Source organism: Acanthopagrus latus, chromosome 7 (genome assembly GCF_904848185.1).
Source record: "Acanthopagrus latus isolate v.2019 chromosome 7, fAcaLat1.1, whole genome shotgun sequence".
Classification (NCBI taxonomy): domain Eukaryota; kingdom Metazoa; phylum Chordata; class Actinopteri; order Spariformes; family Sparidae; genus Acanthopagrus; species Acanthopagrus latus.
Genome location: NC_051045.1, coordinates 27,806,072 through 27,828,021, shown reverse-complemented (window position 1 = coordinate 27,828,021; position 21,950 = coordinate 27,806,072). Strand labels below are relative to the sequence as shown.

Below are 21,950 nucleotides of genomic sequence, written 5' to 3'. Positions count from 1 at the left end.
GACTTAAAACAGCACACCACCAATAATGAACAATTACATTTGACCTTTCCATCACTTTTTACTTTACATACTGTATATGTAACCCCTGACCACCCCTCGGTTCGGGTCAGTAGAGACAACACACAGGCTATAGGCCCCTTCTGAGCATACGTCACGATTAGGTCACGTGTTCAGCTAGAGGCCAAACAAACCGATTTTGGAGGCAACTGCTGACGTTAGTAGCACCAGGACGTCACCATCGTACGGACAAGGTGAACAGACACTGCGGTCACAAGTTGATCTGGCCTTCTTGTGCGACCCAGAGGTGGCTGTGTGTCTGCTGTGACGACAGAAATAGGTTATACCGCAAGTCACCTGCGTGATTTGATTAGCACAGTGGTTTGACTGCGGTGTTGTTTTTTTCCCCTCAGTGAATGAGTTCAAGTCCCGTTATTGTTGTTGTTGTTTTACAGGGGTTATAGTTTCCCTATGTGATGCACGTTTACTCAAACAGGGAAAAGACAGGAGTAAGTGTTTTTAATAAAGGTTTATTAGAGACACGCATTCACAGGAAGAGTAACTCTCTTTTCCTGTTTACAACGTCCTCCGTAACAACCAGCAACTTTGATACAGCGACTGTGGGTCGGACACGTTTAATCAAACAGCAGCCCTAACACGTATCAGGTATGATTTGACCAGAGAAAACCTGAACAAAGGGGCAGATTTGAAGGCAGCTACGTCTTCTCTTCCCGTTGTCAACATCTGTTGTAGCTTCGGTGACCACAGACGCATTCGGCTGAAGATCGCCAGTTAACAAAGCCCCGTGTTAATCCGAAACAAAACACCGGCCATTCAACAGAGGGTAAACCTGTCACGTCGTCCTTCCACTGAGTGAGCGCGTTAGGGTCGGTCAAGATGGTCCCATCTGCTAACATAATTTTTTTTCAATAACACTCCCGATCATGTACAGTGAGTGTCTGTACATACTGCGATAAATTCTAAATTAAAACGAAATTAAAGATGAAAACACTTAACAACCATTATAAAACATAACAAAATCAAACACGAATCTAGAGTTGTGACGTTCGCGAACGAACCGATTCTTTTGAACGGCTCATAAACATGAACGATAGGAGCCGAGTCGCGGCTGGGGGAGAGCCGTTCTTTTTTTCCCTATGCGTGTTTTAAGCAGACGCACACAGATTAACTCCTCCTTCGGTCTATGCATAGGGTCTATGCTCCTTGCTCCTCCGCTAGAGACAGAACAGTTAGGGGGAGGGGCGCACACGCAGGAGTGCTACTGTTGTGCACGCATTCTTCCCGTGAGTTCTCCAGTGGGAAAAAAAATGAGCTAGAGGAGAAGGAGCAGCATTTGGGTGCACTTTTCTCGCGAAGAAAACAGTAAGGCTAAATGCAGCATTTGTCAGAAAGTCATTTCATTTAAGTCTGGGTCAACAAATAATTTACACAGGCATTTGAAGACTCAGCACCCAACAGTGCAGGTTTGAGAGCAGAGCAGAGCCAGACTCAGACAACAACAGTGACACTGCTGTGTCCATTGCCTCCTCTGCCTCCACATCTGAATCTACAGCAGCCTCTGACCCCACTGGGCCCACCACATTGCCTAGCCAGGCACGACCAAAAAGGCAGACATCCATCAGTCAGTATTTACCTCCTGTCTTGACCCCATTAAGACAGGAGAAGATAGACGAAGAGCTGGCAAAGATGATAGGCACTGACTTCCAGCCTTTCTCAATAGTGGAGGACACAGGATTCAAAAAATATTCACAGGCGCTCAACCCCTCCTACATTCCTCCAAGTAGGAAGACACTAGCTAAGAAGGTCACAGATATGTATGACAGGGAGACAGCATCTTTGAAGAGAGGGGTGTCAAAAGTACCAGCTGTCTGTTTAACCACAGACTGTTGGACTTCAAGAACGACAGAATCATATATGTCTGTAACCTGTCATTTTATTGAGGATTTCCGTGTGGCTTCCTGCCTCCTGGACTGTTTTGAATTCAGTGAGCGGCACACAGCAGACAACATTGCACAACAGCTACTTAGTGTTGCAGCAGAGTGGGGGGTGGACAAGAAAGTAGTGTGCTGCCTAACCGATGATGTGCCAAATGTTACAAAGGCAATACAAACCATTGGATGGATGCACCTACCATGTCTGGCCCATACCATTAACCTGGTGGTCAGAGATGCCCTGAAAGCTCCAAAGCCCATCATTGATAAGGTCAAAGAGGTCGTGGAATACTTTCACAGAAGCACTGTGGGGGCACAAAAACTGAAGTAGACTCAACTACAAATGAAGATGGAGGAGCTCTGACCCAAACAGGATTGTCCTACAAGGTGGAATTCCACCTACTACATGTTGAAAAGCTTTATTGCCAGTAAAAATGCCATAATCTCCACCCTGGCCGTCACCAATGCACCTGTCCGCCACCTGTCCCAGGAGGAATGGACCACAGTGCAAGAATTGTGCACAATCTTGCAACCATTTGAGGAAGTCACTGTGGAACTCAGTGCAGAAAGGTATGTAGCTCAGCTGCTCTGCAGTATATTTCTTTAGCATGCATGCATATTACCTGATAATAAATTATGAATGTTTTATACCATAAACGATATCTGTATAATACAGTGAAGTATATATCATTGTCAGTAGATTTCTGTAGCCTGCATGCCAATTTACTGATAATAAATTATGGATATTTGATAATAGATATCTGTTTAATACATTGTAGTATTTATCATTGTTTCTGTTTTAAAATTCTAACATTTTTTTTTTCTCACTAGCTACTTGACAGCCTCGAAGGTCATAGTGCTGGCCAGGGGACTTCAAAGAGCCACCGTTGATTTCCGGCGAAACATTACAACAGCAGCAGCGCAAGGTGTGATCAACAGTCTGTGTGCAACTTTGTCAACGCGATTCCACAAGATTCATGCCAACCATATACTAGCAGATACTGCTGCACTGCACTGACCCTCATTTTAAGAGGATGGCCTTCCCTGATGGCAGAACAGCACATGAGACGTTTCAAAGGCTGTCAACTGCAGCAGCAAGAATAAGCAGTGGCACACCCATCCAGCAGCAACCAGCTGTGGAAGGACCGGAAGGAGCAGGCAGTGGTGCTGGATCAATAGTCTGGAGCTATTTCCATGAGGAAGTAAGGGTGGCAACAATTATTCACATTTTTTCTCTAAAAATCTCTAGAATGAAATCAGTCTAATATCTCAGTCTAAAACTTCCACTAGCTGTAAATCACATTTAATCTGTATATACTGCACATGCTGTACATATGCAAATCTACTATTGTCACTTTTGATTAAATGCTAAACTGCATTTCATTACTCTGTTCTCTTACACTGTGTAATGACAAAAGTTGAATCTAATTTAATCTAATCACAATCTCACAAAAATGGCATCTCCCATTGTTATATCTCTCACCCCTATGAGCAGGTGGCTGGAACAGTGGAAGCCAGGAATCCCACCGCCGATGCTGTCATGGAGGTGCGAGCCTACCTGGAGGAGCCTCTTCTTCCAACACATGAGGATCCCCTCAAGTGGTGGGAGAGTCGAGCCCCTATTTACCCCAGGCTTAGCAAGCTGATGGCCAGGAAGCTTTGTGTTGTGGCGACATCAGTTCCCTCTGAGAGAATATTCTCGAAAACTGGCCAGATAATCTCAGAGAGGAGAAGTCCCCTTAAGCCCAAAAAGGTCAGAGCTCTTGTCTTCCTTAATGCAAATTTGCCCAAGGACAAGAGAGAGAGGCAGAAAAAGCCATAAAGTCAGGAACTGCTTTGTATTTATTTACATAGCATTTTGTGTCATTTAAAACTTGAAGGGGCTGATGTCCTATTTGCAAAGTTTACAGTAGTAATAGTAGTAATAGTTGACTGTATGTAAACATTTCCATTTTATTCATTCTAATTTTATCTACAGTATATGACTGATACTTTGAATATTTTTTATTTTCTATCAAAATTTTCTTTTTTGTGATACTGTTCTTGTAGACATTTTTGCACTAAAAGCTGTTTTGCACAGACATTCATTGCAGCCCACTTTGTTATTGTTCATTTAAGACTTGAAGGGACTGATGTCCTTTTTGCAAAGATTACAGTAGTAATAGTGGACTATATGTAGACATTTTCATTTAATTTATTCTAATTTTATTTACAGTATATGTCTAATATTTTAAATATTTTTTGTTTTCTATCAAAACATTCTTTAAGTAATACTGTTCTTGTAGACATCTTTGCACTAAAAGCTGTTTTGCACAGACATTCATTGCAGCCCACTTTGTTATTGTTCATTTAAGACTTGAAAGGGCTTATCCTCTGTTTCCAAGTAGTAGTAATAGTGGACTGTATGCAGACATTTACCTTTCATTTTCTCAAATTTTATCTATTTGTCTAGTATTTAAAATATCTTTTGTTTTCTATCAAAATGTTCTTGTGTGATAACAATGTTCTTGTGTGGAAGTGTTCATAGTAAAAGCTGTTTTGCACAGAAATTCATTGCTGCCGGCTTTGTTTTTAAGTCAGCATAGCTTTACACATACACACACTCACATTATACTAAAGGTAGCCTAAAGCCAAAATAGTGATGTCACTGTCTAAGCAGAGGGATGTTGTGCCACCCTATGGAATATAGTCCACACATGACAAATGAGATAATAATCAATATTTCAGAATAACTCAAACTCAGATATTGGTGTGTAATTTCTGAGTTTTAATTATTTGACTACAAATCTCAAATCATCATTCCTCCCAGTGATTATTTCCAGGGTAAACTGAGATGCCCCCAAGCTGGATTCTTAAAACTGACTAAATATTTAAAAAGAGCCAAAAGAGCCATTCTTTTGAATGGCTCTTTGAAGGGAACGGATCGCCAAGATCCGGATCCCCTCAAAGAGCCATAAATCCCATAACTGCACGAAACGTTATGAGCTGTTGAGAGTACGTACCACACACAGCGGAAAAACATAGAAAGGAACGAGCTGATGCTTTACCGTTGCTAAGCAACCACAAGCTGTAAAATAAATAACATACCGGTAAAAAGCCTTGCATGAAAATAAAATAAAAGCCAGCAGCACAATAACTTGCTGACTAATCAAAACAAAAGAATAAATTAATTAATTTTGACTAACTTCATATTTACAACCCTGTTATAGATAGGTTTTTTGAGAGCCTTCCTAATTACAGCATCATTATGTACATTTTTAAACTTAACATTACAGCCTTTAAACCATGTTGATGGCGCAGTGTCTTGTAATAGGGTGGTGTCTGTCACAGTCAGTGTCTATCACTTGTTTCTGCACTGTGATGTGATGGCCTCAGGGTTGGTCCTACTGGCTGTATCCCAATTTAAGGGCTGCATCCTTCTAAGGACCCAGCCTTTGTGGCCTCCAAAGGCAAGTCCTTCAGAGAGACCTTCGAAAGCCATGTCAACTGTTGTTAAATGGGATGGTCTAGCCTTTGGAGCATTTCCTAGTTGTGTCACCAGATGTTCCCGCCCTTATCCTTACGACACGATTTCTGCCGCCCAAGCCCATGAAAGTAAGAGCGAAAAGACGAGTAAAAATGTTTGACCTAGAGCAAATTTTGGCTCCGTCTGAACCACCGGCGGCTGGTTTAGCTCCGGTTGAGAAAGGGCAGTGGAGAGGTAAACCTGTTATTATTATTATCACTATTAGCTAGCTAACAGTTAAGGTAAGGGTAATTAACATACCAATACATTATGTTAATGCTTGACATATAAACTGTTGATCGGCTGCCATACACGTTGACAACTGATTAGTAGTTAAACGTGACCTTAATTTAATATCAAAATATTTTGGTGTTCCTTTCCTGGCTGCTGAGTGGGGCATCATACAGGGTGGTCTCAAGGGTGTTTGGGATGGACCCATCATTGAGCATGCCTTTGTAATGATGAAGACCAGGTTCAGGTCCATCTTCCTGCAAGCCCTGGAGGAGCACCACACCTTTGTGCCTCAGGTACATCATCACTCAACAGGATTCTTTTGGTTTTTTTTTTTTAGTACTGAAGCAGAGTAAATCAAAATTAATATATATATATATTGTTTTTCATTTCAGGTCATAACAACATGTGCCATCCTGCATAACATCTATCTGGGGGCAGGTGACATCATGCCCTATCTATCTTTATTTGGCAAGAAACATCATTTATTTGTCATACTTTATTTATTGGTTTTCACAATTGAAATTGTACAGCGTGTATACAAAATTACATAACTTTTTCAGACCCCCCCCCTCCCCCCCCCAATAAAACAGACAAAGAGAAAAAAAAAACAAAGACAAAACATACGGTGTGTGCGACAGAACAAACATGTGGCCTTCAGTATTAGTAAAAGACAATATATATATAGCGATGATCTCTAGGACAAAACCTCATGTTTGTTCAAGCAGATATGTAATAAAAGGTTGCGATATCCTGCTGAAATTATCATTTGGACGTTGTAAGGCCATTCTAATCTTTTCTAGCTTCAGGAGTTGTAGTGCATCTCTAACTCAATGTTTGTAGGAGGGTGGGGCAGCCTGTTTCCAATTAAGTAATATTAATTTTCTAGCTAAGAGGGTGACAACTGTAAAGATGAGTGTTTCATATATATAGTGGATATTATGCCTTTGTTAGATGGAGCTCTTGGAAACAAAGTATCCATGGGCTGTTGTTCAGGGATTACAGGATATGATCGTGTTTGATTACAAATCCAATCCTAGACCTGTAGAAATTTTAAAAAATGTGATTTTGGTAAATCGAATTTAGCTCTGAGCTGGTCAAATGAGGCAAACATATCTGCTATGTACAGCTCTTTAAATGAGACAATACCTTTCTCGCATCAGACTAAGAAAGAGTCATATTCAGGACTCCTGCCCTCCCATGTGAGGGAGGAAACTGATGGTTTGCCACTATTGGGGCACAAAGTCAGCCAACCGAAGTGTTTTCGCACCTGAGCCCATATACGCAGAGATTGATAGACTAGGGGGCAGTAGATGCACGGCGTGGTGTGATAGGCATTGCTGAATACAACAAGGCTGGAAGGGATAATGGGAGGCTTGCATCTGCCTCCATTTGGACCCAGGTGGGGTCTCATTGTTAGTATGGGTTTGAAGCCAATACACCAAGGCTCTCAGGTTACTCGCCCAATAGTATAGTTGGAAATGGAGTAGATCCATCCCACCCATAGATTTAGGTCTTTGTAAAAATTCTTTACATATACAAGGTGGTTTCTTATTCCAAATGAAGTCAGAGATAATTTCGTTGAGATGTGAAAAGAAAGATTTATTGGTAAAGTAAATAAATTGGTATAGTTTGGAACAGGTATAAGAATTTGGGTAATATGGTCATTTTTATTAGGTTAATATCAGGTAAATTCTGCCAGCTAATGAGATAGGAAGTGCAGACCATCTGTCAAGGGCCATCTTGGTGTATTCCAAAAGAGTAGCAAAATAAGGTTTAAAGAGGTCTGAAATTTTCCGAGTTACAACTATACCCAGGTATGTGAATTTATCAGTAGACACCTTAAAAGGGTAGGAGTTAAAAGAGAGTGATTGTGCAGCAGAGTTGACAGGAAAAAGTTCACTTTTCAAGACATTAATCTTGAACCCAGAAAGCTTGGTAAAACGATCTAGTGTAGTCATAATGTGCCGTAAAGTATTCTGGGGATCAGTGATATATAACAATAAATCGTCAGCATATAACAATAACTTATGTTCCTTTCCACTCCTTAATATGCCACAAATCTCAAGTGAAGAACGCAGTGATGCTGCGAGAGGCTCAATAACTATCGCAAATAAAAGGGGTGAGATTGGGCATCCTTGCCTCATGCCACATTGCAATGGGAAATATTGGGAGTTCATATATATTTATATATAGATAGATATCTGTAATTCAGTTTTTCCAAGTCAAAAAGAACATTTCAGATATCCACAATGACATTCTTCCCATCCACAATTGTCATTTCAGATATCCACAATGACATTCTTCCTAGGACAAATGACATCACTTTTGCCATTCATGTGTATTGGGCTTTCAATTTCAGATATCCACAATTACATTCTGGATATCTAGAATGAACATTCTGGACATCTGCAATAGAATTCTTACTAGGAAAAACTCCCTTTTCAGATATCTTCAATCCAGTTGTTACTAGTCATAATTTCATTTCAGATATCCAAAATGAAAAACTATTCCAGATATCCAGAATGTAATTTTGAATATCCAAAAATACATTGTGACTAGTACAAATGTCATTATGGACATCAACAATATATATACAGATGTCCACAATGGCATTTTTACTAGTCATAATACGAATTGTGGATATCCGTAATGACATTTTTACTAGTCACAATGTATTTTTGGATATTCAAAATTACATAGTTAAGCATTTTGGATATCTGAAATGAAAATTATTACTAGTAACAACTGAAAGTCATTGTGGATTTCTGAAATGTTCTTTTTGACTAGGAAGAATTGAATTACAGATATCTGCAATACATATCCAGTCTAGCTATTAAATGTTAAAACGACCACTTATACTTTTTAAGGATTTTTAGATATCTCAAATTTAGTTTTAACTAGTACAATCATAGTTATAGATATTTTGAAATAACATTTCCACTAGTAAGAATGTTATTGCGGATATCTTTAATTACCATTCTGACTAGTGAGAGTACAATTTTGACTAGGAGAAATGCTATTATGGCTATCTAAAATGTAATTACAGATAGGACTGTGGTTCGATTAAATGTTAAAACGGCTTGCCATAAGAGCGTACTGATGACATTGGAGATTTATATAACAATTTTAATCATGTTATGAATTTTAGACCAAATTTAAATCTCTCTAGACACTGAAAAAAATAGCTCCACTCAACCCTACCAAACACCTTTTCAGCATCCACAGAGATAATTATTTCAGGTGGCTGATAGGGATCCGTGTTCTGCACAATTCTTAAAAGCCTTCGAATATCAAAAAAACGAGTCACAGTTTTTTATAAAACCAGTTTCGTCTGGAGAAATAATCGTAGGTACAGTAGCTTCTAGGCGATGAGCCAAGATCTTAGCTAACAATTTGCAGTCCACATTCAGGAGTGATATTGGACGGTAAGACCCACAACTAAGGGATCCCTACCCTTTTTCAATATAACTAAGATAGAAGCCTGAAACATGGATTAAAGTTCTCCATCTCTACGATGGATTTCCATCATTCAAACTTCACAGAGGCGACTTATCGACGATCATTGTAGATTAGAGGAGAACAAGTATTGGCTGCTTTTTATTGACAGATTGTCACACTCTACAGCCAATGGTATCTTAACAGCGTGTGAGCGCCTGACCAATGACAGTGTAGTGACCCACACAGGGCGGGGTCTAAACACGGAGCGGCGCTAACGTTTAGCTGCTTAGCTGGCAAGGACTTGTCGCCTGCAACATTATCAATTAGTTTTTGAGTTTAGTCAACACGTGAGAACTCGTCTGACATGGAGAATCTCCTGTTGTGTGCTACATGTGTGAAATAAAAACTATAGTCTGGACTTTGTCTGGAGTGTATATGTGTAAATGGCTTCATTCAGCGTCTTTCCCTCCCCTCTGGGTCTGTATCATCTGATCATTCAATAATTCCATTTAATCTGGCAAACGAAAAATGAAAAAAACAAGTCAGCATTTCGTTTTTCTGTTTTTCTGTATGCACCAAACATTGAAAATGTGTGTATACTTTCCTAATTTCAGCCTAAAACGGAAAATGTAATAAACAAGGAAACCAAAATGAAATAATGAATCTAATTTCCATTTCCCGTTATCGGAATGAGCCGCACCTTTTTTTCAGTGCGTGTTTTTTTGCGCACTGAACCTGCTCTGACCACGGGTCAGACTGCAGTCTGCATCAGAACCATGAAACATACAGACTTTTACAGTCATTATTCCTGGCACTAGCATAACATCTAGTGATGGGAACGGCAGTTCTGTTTTCTGAACTGAATCTCTAGAATCCATTCAGTAAAATGATTCATTCAAAAGATTTGTTCACTGAATCGTTCAGTGCTCTCCAACTCCCTGAACTGATAAGCAGCCAAACGATCTATCATTCAGTTGATAATTCAGCCCTGAGGTTCACGTTCACTTACTGAGGGACAGTGCGCAATCATTCGCGGGAGACGTAGTGCTGCTCTGAGTGGTATACATGCACTAAAATGATTACACAGTGAAAGTGTCCTCTGTGCACAGTAAAATCACTTAACATGATGCTACACGGATGTTAGCAACACAGTGCTGATTTTAGCAGTACGGTTACTGAATGTGAATCATCTCCATCGCCCTGGCTGAATGAGAGACACAGCGCCACTTTCAGCACAGTGCGTGAACGAGAATCACATCCTCAGCGTCAGTTCTGTGCCTGCAGTAGGTTCGCGAATCATGAATGAATCACAGCGCGAACGTGATTCACATCCTGTCGCCCCTCATTCGCGAACGACCTGCTGAGAACGTGAATCACGTACGCGCTATCACGGAATCAGCGTGAACGTGAATCACATTCATGAACTTGAGTGACGGCAGCTGCTGAGAATCACGTCCGCGAACGTGAGTGACTTTTACTGTTCAGTAAAATCACTTAAGATGATGCTACACGGATGTTAGCAACACGGCGCTGATGTTAGCAGTACGGTTACTGAATGTGAATCATCTCCTCTGCCCTGGGTGAGTGACACAGCGCCATTTTCAGCACAGTACCTGAAAGAGAATCACGTCCTCAGCGTCAATTCTCCGCCTGCAGTAGGTTCACAAATCATGAACGAATTACAGCGCAAAAGAGAATCACGTCCTCACAGTTCTCTGTGTGTGTGTCGCGGCAGTTCCACTCCCGGCCAGCATGATCGCGGCTGAGCTCAACTGAACTGAGAAAGGAACGAATCAGTCCATGAAGTGATCCCGTTCACTTCGTTCTCTGAAAAGATCCGTTCGTACGAACAACACGTTCGCAACCGACAGAACACTAGTACCGGTGCAGATATTTTTTTTGGTCGCTAGTGCGCACATGCACAGCCACCTTATTACCAAATAATAGCCGGGTTTCAAATAACCGCAGTCAATATCACAATGATGATCGCGTGGCTCCGGTTCAGCAAAAAAAAAAAAAAAAAAAAAAAAAAAAATATGACTTGAAATTAAAACTTTCTGTCATAAAATATGCAGAGAAAAACTCTGGAGAAGCAGCCGCAGCGGTCCTAAATAGGCGGCCCCCGGGCCGCATCCGGCCCGCCGGCCACCTATTTGTGGCCCACGAAGATTATTCCTTCACCATGTGTTTTGGTTGGGTCAGCACGTATATACCGGCACTTATATACCGGCACCTGTCTCCATGCCAACGGCACACAGACAGCTGGGTCACTCACTGCTGCGAGCACAATTTTTAACTTTCACTTTCGTTTTTGGAGCAGTTCGCATGTTTACATTTTGCCGGCTGTAGAAGGAACTTCACTGCTAAAAGAAAAGCCGACAGTGAAAATTTGCTATTCGAGGAACAATGGACTGAAACAGTTGCATTCATTCTCCCTCCAACCTGCACCCTTGTGCTTAATATGCCAGGAGACTATGGCTGTGATAAAGATTTCCAATTTGAAACGGCATTATGAGACGAAGCATAGGAATTTTGAAGAGACATTTCCTCAAAATTCAGAGGTAAGAACAACAAAAATAAATGCACTGAAATCGTCATACCAAGCTGCAAGCAGGATTCTTGTCACATCTATGACACACCAACAAAAGCAACAGTGTGCTGTGTATATATATATATATATATATATATATATATATATATATATATATATATATATATATATATATATATATATATATATATATATATGTTGCTCCCTTTTTGTTAAGTAAAGGCTCAGAGTATTTCCTCCAGTGTGCAAATCTGAAACTTCATGAGTAGGTCTTTTTCCAGTCATAACAACACCCCAAGCATATAAGGCCATGGATACAATTTGAGAAGTGAGCTGACCGTCAGCCAGCAGATGTTGACTCTGGTTGACTTGGAGCAGAAGAGAACAGTTGAGATAGATGTGCCAATCCTCACTGACAGTAACATCAGGAAGACGGAGCACAACAAGGTCGAGTATCAGGATTTGGAGGACCAACTTGAACAGATGTAGAAGGTGAAGACCAAAAAGGTCCCGGTGGTGATAGGACCTTTGGGAGCTGTGACCCCCAAACTGGGAGAGTAGCTCCAGTACTTTCTATGTGCAACATCAGGGCAGAACCCTCAAATTCAAGCTTGAGAAAAAAGAAAAAATCCAAGAAAGACATACACCAACCACATGGGGCTGAGAGTGAGGTTTTGTTATGATTACACATTCATAATACACCAATAATGACATACTTTTAGATAATCTTTTAAATCTATCATTATGAAATCATTGACTTTATTAATTATGATTTCACAACATGATAGAAGTGCAATGTAAATTTAATGACTTGCTACTCATGAATCCAAGTTTCAGATTTGCAAAGTGTTGGAGGAAATACTCCGATCTTTTACTTATCAAAAAGGGAGCAATACCACAGTCCAATAATACTCTGTGACAAGTATATTTCTACATAAACTTTGGAAAAAAATACTTATTCTTGGTCTCCGTTAAGGATTTGACACATGATTACGCAAAAAGTACACAGTAAAAATACTTCATATTATGCATGCAAGTAGTCTAGGGAGTTCAGCAATATATGAATCTTGAACTATTTATGGAAATAATGTTTTGTTTTTGTTTTTTTTGAAATCCGGAAGAATACTTACGTCATACCTTCAGTTTAGTTCGGGGAATAAAAGTCTCGTATGTTTCATGGTTCTGATTGTGAGACTGCACTCTGGCGAACAGGCAGAGTGGGTTCAGTACGATTAACTTTTTTTTTTTTTTTTACCGTACTGAAAAAAAGGTGTGGCTGATTTAAACAAGCAAACGCGAACCAAGGCTGGTTGGGCCGCAGTACATTTAGCGAGCAGAGATTTCCCCCCAGTGCTTTAGTGAAATCGTAATTAGCGATCAGAAGTACCAGACTATACATTGAGCATGCGCACAGCCTGGCCACACAGCAGAAATGGACCGTGGGAAATGGCATAACAATAACGGAAAATGTCAGTTAGATTTATTGATTCGTTTTGGTGTCCTTGTTTATCATATTTTCCGTTTTGGGCTGAAAATAGGAAAATAAACACCAGTTTTCAATGTTTGGTGCATACAGAAAAACAGAAAAATGAAATATTGACTCGTTTTTTCATTTTTCTTTTGCCAGATTAAATTGAATAATTGAATGATCAGATGATACACGGACCCTGATTGTAGCTCAATGCTGAAATCTCATTTTATAACATATAGAACAAATGTAAAGCCTTGGAGCTTCTTTGATTATTAACAGTATTTTAGTGATGACAGAAAGGTGATAACTCGCCATCAGACTGACAAGGCTGCAAAAGTTACTGTTTGTATGATGTATTTTTCCGTTAAACGATAACAGGCTCACTTTAAACAATATCATTAATACAAATAATAATTAATTGTAATAATGATGAGAAGAAGAAGAAGAAGAAGAAGTGGAAAAGTTGCACACTGAAAAGTTCTGTAGATGGTTGATTATTTGAAAGAGTAAAACTTGACAGAAGCTTGGTAAAAAATAGGCACAGTTTGATTTCATAAATTGAAAATTACATTGAAAAGACAAAAGACATTTTAAGTGTGAATAGAACAGCTGTTCAGATCATCCTCCTGTAAAACACTGTTGGTTAAATATTTAAACATGATGTCTGCAATAGAGAGCATGGTGTGGGGTGAGGCTGTAAATCTTATCTTGCTTTTTTAGCATGTGTCAAGTAACGTGCCCTGTAACATGTTTCACAAATTACAAATTGGGAATATGACTTGGCTACAGCTTGAAAAAACATTTCAATCAAAAGATTTATTTATTTATTTATTTATTTATTTTGCTTTAATCCACGCTGAAAGAATGTAGATGGAAGTTGACCCTTGGCAAAGGTTTCCTCAAAAACAGTGAGTAAAATTGGCAGCAGCTTATCTCCAAATCTCGTAAAGAATTCAACTGTGAATCCATCAGTGTGCTGGAGCTTTAGCGTTTTGCATACTGTAAAGAGCTGATCTAGTTTCCATCAGAGACAGAGGTTCTTCCACTTGCTCCATAAATGATTCACTGCGGTAGATCCATGCCCCCAAAAAATGGCTCCAGCCTGGAAGGGTCGTGTATCTCCTCAGAGGTGTAAAGGGAACAATGAAATATTTTAAACTCATTATTTATCTCCTGCTCATCATTAGAGATCTGACCATTTTATTTACAGATACTTGTGATCAGGGTGGAGGCTTTGAATTGTCTGAGTGTTCATACAGATTAGAGCGAGACTGAAGCAGCAGTTGCTCAGTATAATGAGTGGTCAACAAGTTGAACTCTGTTTGCAGAGCTGACCTCTCCTTCAAAAGTTCAAGGGTGGGAGCAGTCACATATTTACAGTCCAGCTGTGAGATCTTTAAAGCGCTGTTTTCTACTCCTGCCTTCCCAGATGGTGTATGAAATAATCACTCCTCTTGGAAAAGTCTCTAACTGAGGTCAACAACTGGCTATCAATTTTTAAATAATCAAGGCGCGAGTAGGAATGATGCACAGGGGAGAAAAATTAGTAATGTATGGCGTTATATTTGAGTCAAAAGTCACAGGAGCGATAACACATCTGCATCCCAAGTGGAAATTTCTTCTTCATGTAATGTATTGCTTTTCCAGCGTCCATACCAATTAGTGGATTATGAACAGAGAGTGAGAAAACGGTAAGAGAAATACTCTTTTAATTATCATCCAGAGGGCCACGATAAGCTAAACTAAACTAAGCGTAACTCCATATTTCTTGGCAGCCTGACAGTTGTTTGATGCCTCTGCTGCATTGACCACAATTATCATAAAATTAGCATATAAGCTCCGCCCACTTTTGATCCACTTTGCTCTGTACAATCATGGCGCCTCTCCATTTTCCATCTCCTGTCACTTCCTCTCCGCTGTGGTTGACAGATAACCCCAGCCACAGTGTCAGCGACGAACTCTACAATAAGCTGGCACCCTCTGCCATTGCAGTTGACAACTATGAGCTTGTGTCAACAGTTAGACCCCATTTATAAGACGACCCCACTTTTTCACATTGTTTTCATCCAAAAAACCTCATCCTATGTTTGGGTCAATACGGTAATACCAGAGTGACTGTTAACTGCTGCTAACAGTAGCTGCTGTTAGCAAGTTAGCCCCGATAGCCGATAGTCACAGCCCTCTTATCTGACTCTGCCTGGGCTGGAAGCTCAGAGGACAGGGGGAGGGTTTGTGTTTTCGCTGCTAGCTGGTTAGTATGCTTACTTGACATAATGTCACAAGTATAATTTATAATTTTGTAGGTCATCTTTGCTAATATTTTTTAGTATTTACAGCTTAAATTTTCAGAATATTTTTGGTATGCAAACATTTACTGGATCTGCCCGAGAGCTGACCATGTTTTTATTTAATGAAACCCAAATGAAAACCATAAAAACACAAAATATACTACTGTATGAAGATGATGAATTCAAAATGTTTTTGATGCACTTTAATGTACTGTACGGAACAGTATTGAGGAAATGTGTTTGTCACCTCAATAAATTTAAGGTAATTTTTATTTAATTTGTGTACATTTTAGTCATGTACATTAAAAACAGTGGTAGTATAATAAGAGTAAAAGGTAAAAAAAAACCAAACCAAAACAAAACAAAACAAAAACGGGAGTCCCAAAAATTAAAACATGTATGTATATATATATATATATATATATTCTTTTCTTCCAGATGCACCCTTTTATAATTGAGGAAGCCGACAGGCTGAAGTGCACGACCGTGACACCATCTGTTTTTGCTTGTCCTGTCTGCCCCAAATATACAACCAGAAGTGAAAGTGTCATCCAGAGGGACTTGCTGAATCAATCTGCAATTCAAGGGTATGTTCATCAAGTATCTTTTTGAGATCATATGCCTTCATGAATTTTGAATGATACTTGTGTTTATGCATGTCTAAGGGCATATTGTAACCAGCGTTATATTGGGTTGCACTCCTTTGAAGTCTGAGGATAAGTTTTAGCGCAGAAAGCAAGTTACTCTCAAGAGATCCCTACTTGTAGCAGGAGTTGTTTCACTTTTTGAAGTACACATAAAAATACATACAAAATACATTTGTATATACTGTATAGGATGTAAAGTAAACATTTGTCTCTCAGGTACTGTATAATTTTTAAGAAAAATTACTCTCCCTTTACTCTCCTTGAACCGGCACCTTATCGTGGTGGAGGAGTTTGAGCACCTGAATGATCCTAGGAGCTATGTTGTCCGGGGCTTAATGCCCCTGGTAGGGTCTCCCAAGGCAAACAGGTCCTAGGTGACAGGTCAGACTAAGATCGGTTCAAAAGCCCCCAATGATAGAGATTGAAACGAGGACGCGTACGTCGCCCGGATTGGCGTCACCGGGCCCCCACCCTGGAGCCAGGCCTGGGGTTGGGGCTCGCAGGCGAGCCAGTCCAGAAGGGGCAGGTGCCGTGTGATTTGGGTGGGGGTCGTGGGTGGGGGCCCCGGCAACCCAATCCCCGGATGGTGACTCTAGCCATGGGGACATGGAATGTCACCTCACTGGGGGGGAAAGAGCCTGAGCTGGTGCGAGAGGTTGAGCGGTACCGACTAGAGATAGTCGGGCTCTCCTCTACGCACAGTCTGGGCTCTGGAACCGAACTCCTTGAGAGAGGCTGGACTCTCTTCTATTCTGGAGTTGCCCGCGGTGAGAGGCGGCGAGCTGGTGTGGGCTTGCTTATAGCTCCTCGGCTCAGCCACTTTGTGTTGTGGTTTACCCCAGTGAACGAGAGGGTCGTTTCCCTGTGCCTTCGGGTCGGGGATAGGTCTCTCACTGTTGTTTCGGCTTATGGGCCGAACAGCAGTGCAGAGTACCCGGCCTTCTTGGAGTCCCTGGGAGGGGTACTGGAAAGTGCACCAACCGGGGACTCCGTCGTTCTTCTGGGGGACTTCAACGCTCACGTGGGCAGCGACAGTGTTACCTGGAGGGGTGTGATTGGGAGGAACGGCCTCCCTGATCTGAACCAGAGTGGTGTTTTGTTATTGGACTTCTGTGCTAGTCATGGTTTGTCCATAACGAACACCATGTTCAAGCATAAGGGTGTCCACATGTGCACATGGCACCAGGACACCCTAGGCCGGAGGTCAATGATCGACTTTGTGGTCGTGTCATCTGGCCTCCGGCCGTATGTCTTGGACACTCGGGTGAAGAGAGGGGCTGAGCTGTCAACTGATCACCACCTGGTGGTGAGTCGGATCCGTTGGCAGGGGAGGAAGCTGGACAGACCTGGCAGACCCAAACGTATTGTGAGGGTCTGCTGGGAACGTCTGGCAGAACCCTCTGTCAAAGAGGTCTTTAACTCCCACCTCCGGGAGAGCTTGGACCTGATCCCGAGGGAGGCTGGGGACATTGAGTCCGAATGGACCATGTTCTCCACTTCTATTGTTGATGCGGCTGTCCGGAGCTGTGGCCGTAGGGTCTCCGGTGCCTGTCGTGGCGGCAATCCCCGAACCCGGTGGTGGACTCCGGAAGTAAGGGATGCTGTCAAGCTGAAGAAGGAGTCCTACCGGGCCTGGTTGGCCCGGGGGACTCCTGAAGCAGCTGACGGGTACCGGCGGGCCAGGCGAGCAGCAGCACGGGCAGTCGCGGAAGCAAAAACTCGGGTCTGGGAAAAGTTCGGAGAGGCCATGGAGGAGGACTATCGGTCAGCCTCGAGGAAATTCTGGCAAACCATCCGGCGCCTCAGGAGGGGGAAGCAGTTCTCCCTGAGATCCGCCCTGAGTACCTCAAGTCTCTGGATGTTGTAGGGCTGTCTTGGTTGACACGTCTCTGCAACATTGCATGGCAGTCGGGGACAGTGCCTCTGGACTGGCAGACCGGGGTGGTGGTCCCCCTATTTAAAAAGGGGGACCGGAGGGTGTGTTCCAACTATCGGGGGATCACACTCCTCAGCCTCCCTGGGAAAGTCTATTCCAGGGTACTGGAGAGGAGAATTCGGCTGATAGTCGAACCTCGGATCCAGGAGGAACAATGCGATTTTCGTCCGGGCCGCGGAACACTGGACCAGCTCCATACCCTCCGCAGGGTGCTCGAGGGTTCATGGGAGTTTGCCCAACCAGTCCACATGTGTTTTGTGGACTTGGAGAAGGCATTCGACCATGTCCCTTGTGACATTCTGTGGGAGGTGCTCCGAGAGTACGGGGTCGGGGGCCCTCTGTTAAGGGCCGTACGGTCCCTGTACGAGCGGAGCAGGAGCTTGGTTCGCATTGCCGGCAGTAAGTCGGACCTGTTCCCGGTGCATGTTGGACTCCGGCAGGGCTGCCCTTTGTCACCGGTTCTGTTCATTATTTTCATGGACAGAATTTCTAGGCGCAGCCACGGGCCGGAGGGGATCTGGTTCGGGAGCCACAGGATTTCATCTCTGCTTTTTGCGGATGATGTGGTCTTGTTGGCTCCTTCGGGCCGGGACCTCCAGCATGTCCTGGGGCGGTTTGCAGCCGAGTGTGAAGCGGCTGGGATGAGAATCAGCACCTCCAAATCCGAGGCCATGGTTCTTGACCGGAAAAAGGTGGCTTGTCCCCTCCGGGTTGGGGGAGAGCTACTGCCTCAGGTGGAGGAGTTTAAGTATCTTGGGGTCTTGTTCACGAGTGAGGGAAGGATGGAGCGTGAGATTGACAGGCGTATCGGTGCGGCGGCCGCAGTAATGTGGTCGTTATACCGGTCTGTCGTGGTGAAGAGAGAGCTGAGTCGAAAGGCGAAGCTCTCGATTTACCGGTCAATCTACGTTCCTACCCTCACCTATGGTCATGAACTTTGGGTCATGACCGAAAGAATAAGATCCCGGATACAAGCGGCTGAAATGAGTTTCCTCCGCAGGGTGGCAGGGCGCTCCCTTAGAGATAGGGTGAGGAGCTCTGTCACCCGGGAGGAGCTCGGAGTAGAGCCGTTGCTCCTCCACATCGAGAGGAGCCAGTTGAGGTGGCTCGGGCATCTGTTTCGGATGCCCCCGGGAGGTGTTCCTGGCATGTCCCGCTGGGAGGAGACCCCGGGGAAGACCCAGGACACGCTGGAGCGACTATGTCGCCCAGCTGGCCTGGGAACGCCTTGGGATCCTCCCAGAAGAGCTGGAGGAAGTGTCCGGGGTGAGGGAAGTCTGGGTGTCCCTTCTCAGACAGCTGCCCCCGCGACCCGGTACCGGATAAAGCGGAAGAAGATGGATGGATGGATGGATACTCTCCCTTTTTAGAAAAGATCATCTGCAGATGCAGTCTGCCCTGCAGAGATGGAGGCCATTTTCACTGTCCATTTTGTTGAACTACAATAATCCGGAAAAGACACCATAATGCCCCATCTTATACAGTGCCAAAATAAATGTGATATGGCCCAACTCACCTCGGCTCCACCTTTTCAACTGTCCTCACCAGAGACCCAACCTACTGTTTTATCATCAATGAGTGTGGAACATTCATACACACTCCCACCTTCTGTGTCAGCTGTCAAAATTGACCATTCCTACACACAGACCCCAGATCTATCTCAGTCAACTCCGGCTCCAGCCTCAGAGGATCCCATTGCTCCAAAGGAAGAGGTAACTAAGGATGTGCCACCAACCCATGTGAGGTGCCTGCACTGCCCATTGGTTTTGTATAAGAGGGATTTGTTTTTACATATCCAAAGAAAATGTGGCCAAGTAAAAGACAGAACATCACAATCTCACTTACAAAGTACATTAGTTGACCAAAGTAACAGCCTCTATGCCGTCAGGAAATCTTCCAGAGGATTGAGTGTTCCAGTGCATGTGCAGCACAAGACATGGGGACAGCAACATGTGACAAGATGTGAGATGGATGTTTGCTTATCTACTTTGGAATATTTGGTGTTAGAACACAATAAACTGTTTGCCAAAAAAAGTCCAAGTCAAGTCATTAATGTTGCCTGCATGATAGTGTAATGTTGTATTTAACTGTCGTGGGGGCAGCTGCCTGAACAGGGACACCCAGACTTCCCTCTCCCCGAACACTTCCTCCACGTCTTCCGGGAGGATCCCAAGGTGTTCCCAGGCCTGCTGGGCGACATAGTCACTCCAGCGTGTCCTGGGTCTTCCTCGGGGTCTCATCCCCGGCGGGACATGCCAGGAACAACTCCCTCGGGAGTTGCACGGGGGCATTCGAAACAGATGCCTGAGCCACCTCAGCTGGCTCCTCTTGATGTGGAGGAGCAGTGGCTGTATTTCGAGCTCCACCTGGGTGACAGAGCTCCTCACCTTCTATCTCTAATGGAGCGCCACGCCACCCTGCGGACGAAAATCATTTCAGCCGTTTGTATCTGGGATCTTATTCTTTCGGTCAAGACCCAAAGTTCATGACCACAGGTGAGGGTAGGAACGTAGATTGACCGGTAAATCAAGAGCTTCACTCTCTCTTCACCACGACAGACCAATAAAAGAACCGCATTTCTGCGGCCGCTGCACCGATCTGCCTGTCAATCTCACGCTCCATCCTTCCCTCACTCGTGAACAAGACCCCAAGATACTTAAACTCCTCCACTTGAGGATTTTAATAGTTACACATGAAAATGAACACATCTCCAGACCCAAGAACTCCCTGTTCTGATGCAGTCACACTTGTCTGGGGTCACTGTCTTGCTCATAATGCCCCTCTCATCACTGAGGATCCCTGGTAGGTGAGGAAACAACCAGCAGGACTGAAGTATTTTAGCTAAGCTTCTCTACTGTGCTTTTGAGCAAACAATGAGTGGGTAATCTGTACTGTGTTTAATGAAGGCATCGTCTGGTGGACAGGCTCGGCCATATACAGACAGGGAAAGGATGCCAGCTTCCTGCAAACAAGATCCTGTATAGTATCTGGGCAATACAATCTTTACACTGTATTAGCACCAATGATTTACAGTGCTGGCCTTATGATTTTTCAGTTATAGTGTGAATGATATGTGTGAGCAGCCATAAACACACACACAAACATTATATTCATATTTAATAACCGTAAAATTAATATTTACAATCAAAATTAAGTGTAAATCAATAAAACATGAACTAATTAATAAAAAAAATCACATTTACCGTATACCATATGACAGTATGACATTTGTTGTGACCGTTTTAGTATTTCTCCATTTCATTTGGAATTCAGTTTATTTAGTCTTAGTTATTCTTCAGTCCTATTCTTCTGTGTGTGTGTGTGTGTGTGAGAGAGAGAGAGAGCGAGAGAGAGAGAGAGAGAGAGAGGGAGTGAAGCCCCCTACCACCACCACCACACAAACACTATATTCACATTTGTAATCATAACGTTGATATTGAAGCTAAATCCATGAAATGTTAACCTTAGAACTTAGTTATTATTATAGGCTTCTAACTACTTGTAAAAAGTAAAGTCGTGGCGAGACAGTTAACTAATCAACTGTACCATTACGATAAACATGTAACTGCACAAAATGCATAGAATTATGTTATGTGTAAACCATACATTCTATGGTGTAAACATATGTGTTTTTTAAGCTTTTATTTTAGTTTTAGCTTGGCGATTAACTAGCTTCCACTTGAGACTTCCGGTATGGATTTGACATATAGCGGCTTTTATTTTGGTTTTAGCTCGGGATTAACTAACTTCCGCTTGAGACTTCTGGTATGGATGGGATATATGGCAGCGCCCTTGTCGGCCATCTTGACTGCAGATGGGTACTCAAATTCATTTAATTGTACTCAAATTAATTAATTGTGTCACATGCGCAGATTTCAACTGCCGCGCGCACTTGTTTGATCTTCGCGCACATATTTATGGAGCCAGAATG

The 21,950-nt window shown here is 42.7% G+C and overlaps 1 long non-coding RNA gene across 1 annotated transcript; it reads left to right on the top strand.

Moving 5' to 3' along the window:
- The first annotated feature begins 197 nt into the window (after positions 1–197).
- Positions 198–4,458, top strand: LOC119022568. Its single transcript, XR_005075976.1, has 3 exons — positions 198–2,519; positions 2,781–3,151; positions 3,445–4,458. It is a non-coding gene; the product is annotated as an uncharacterized LOC119022568 (long non-coding RNA).
- Positions 4,459–21,950: the final 17,492 nt, after the last annotated feature.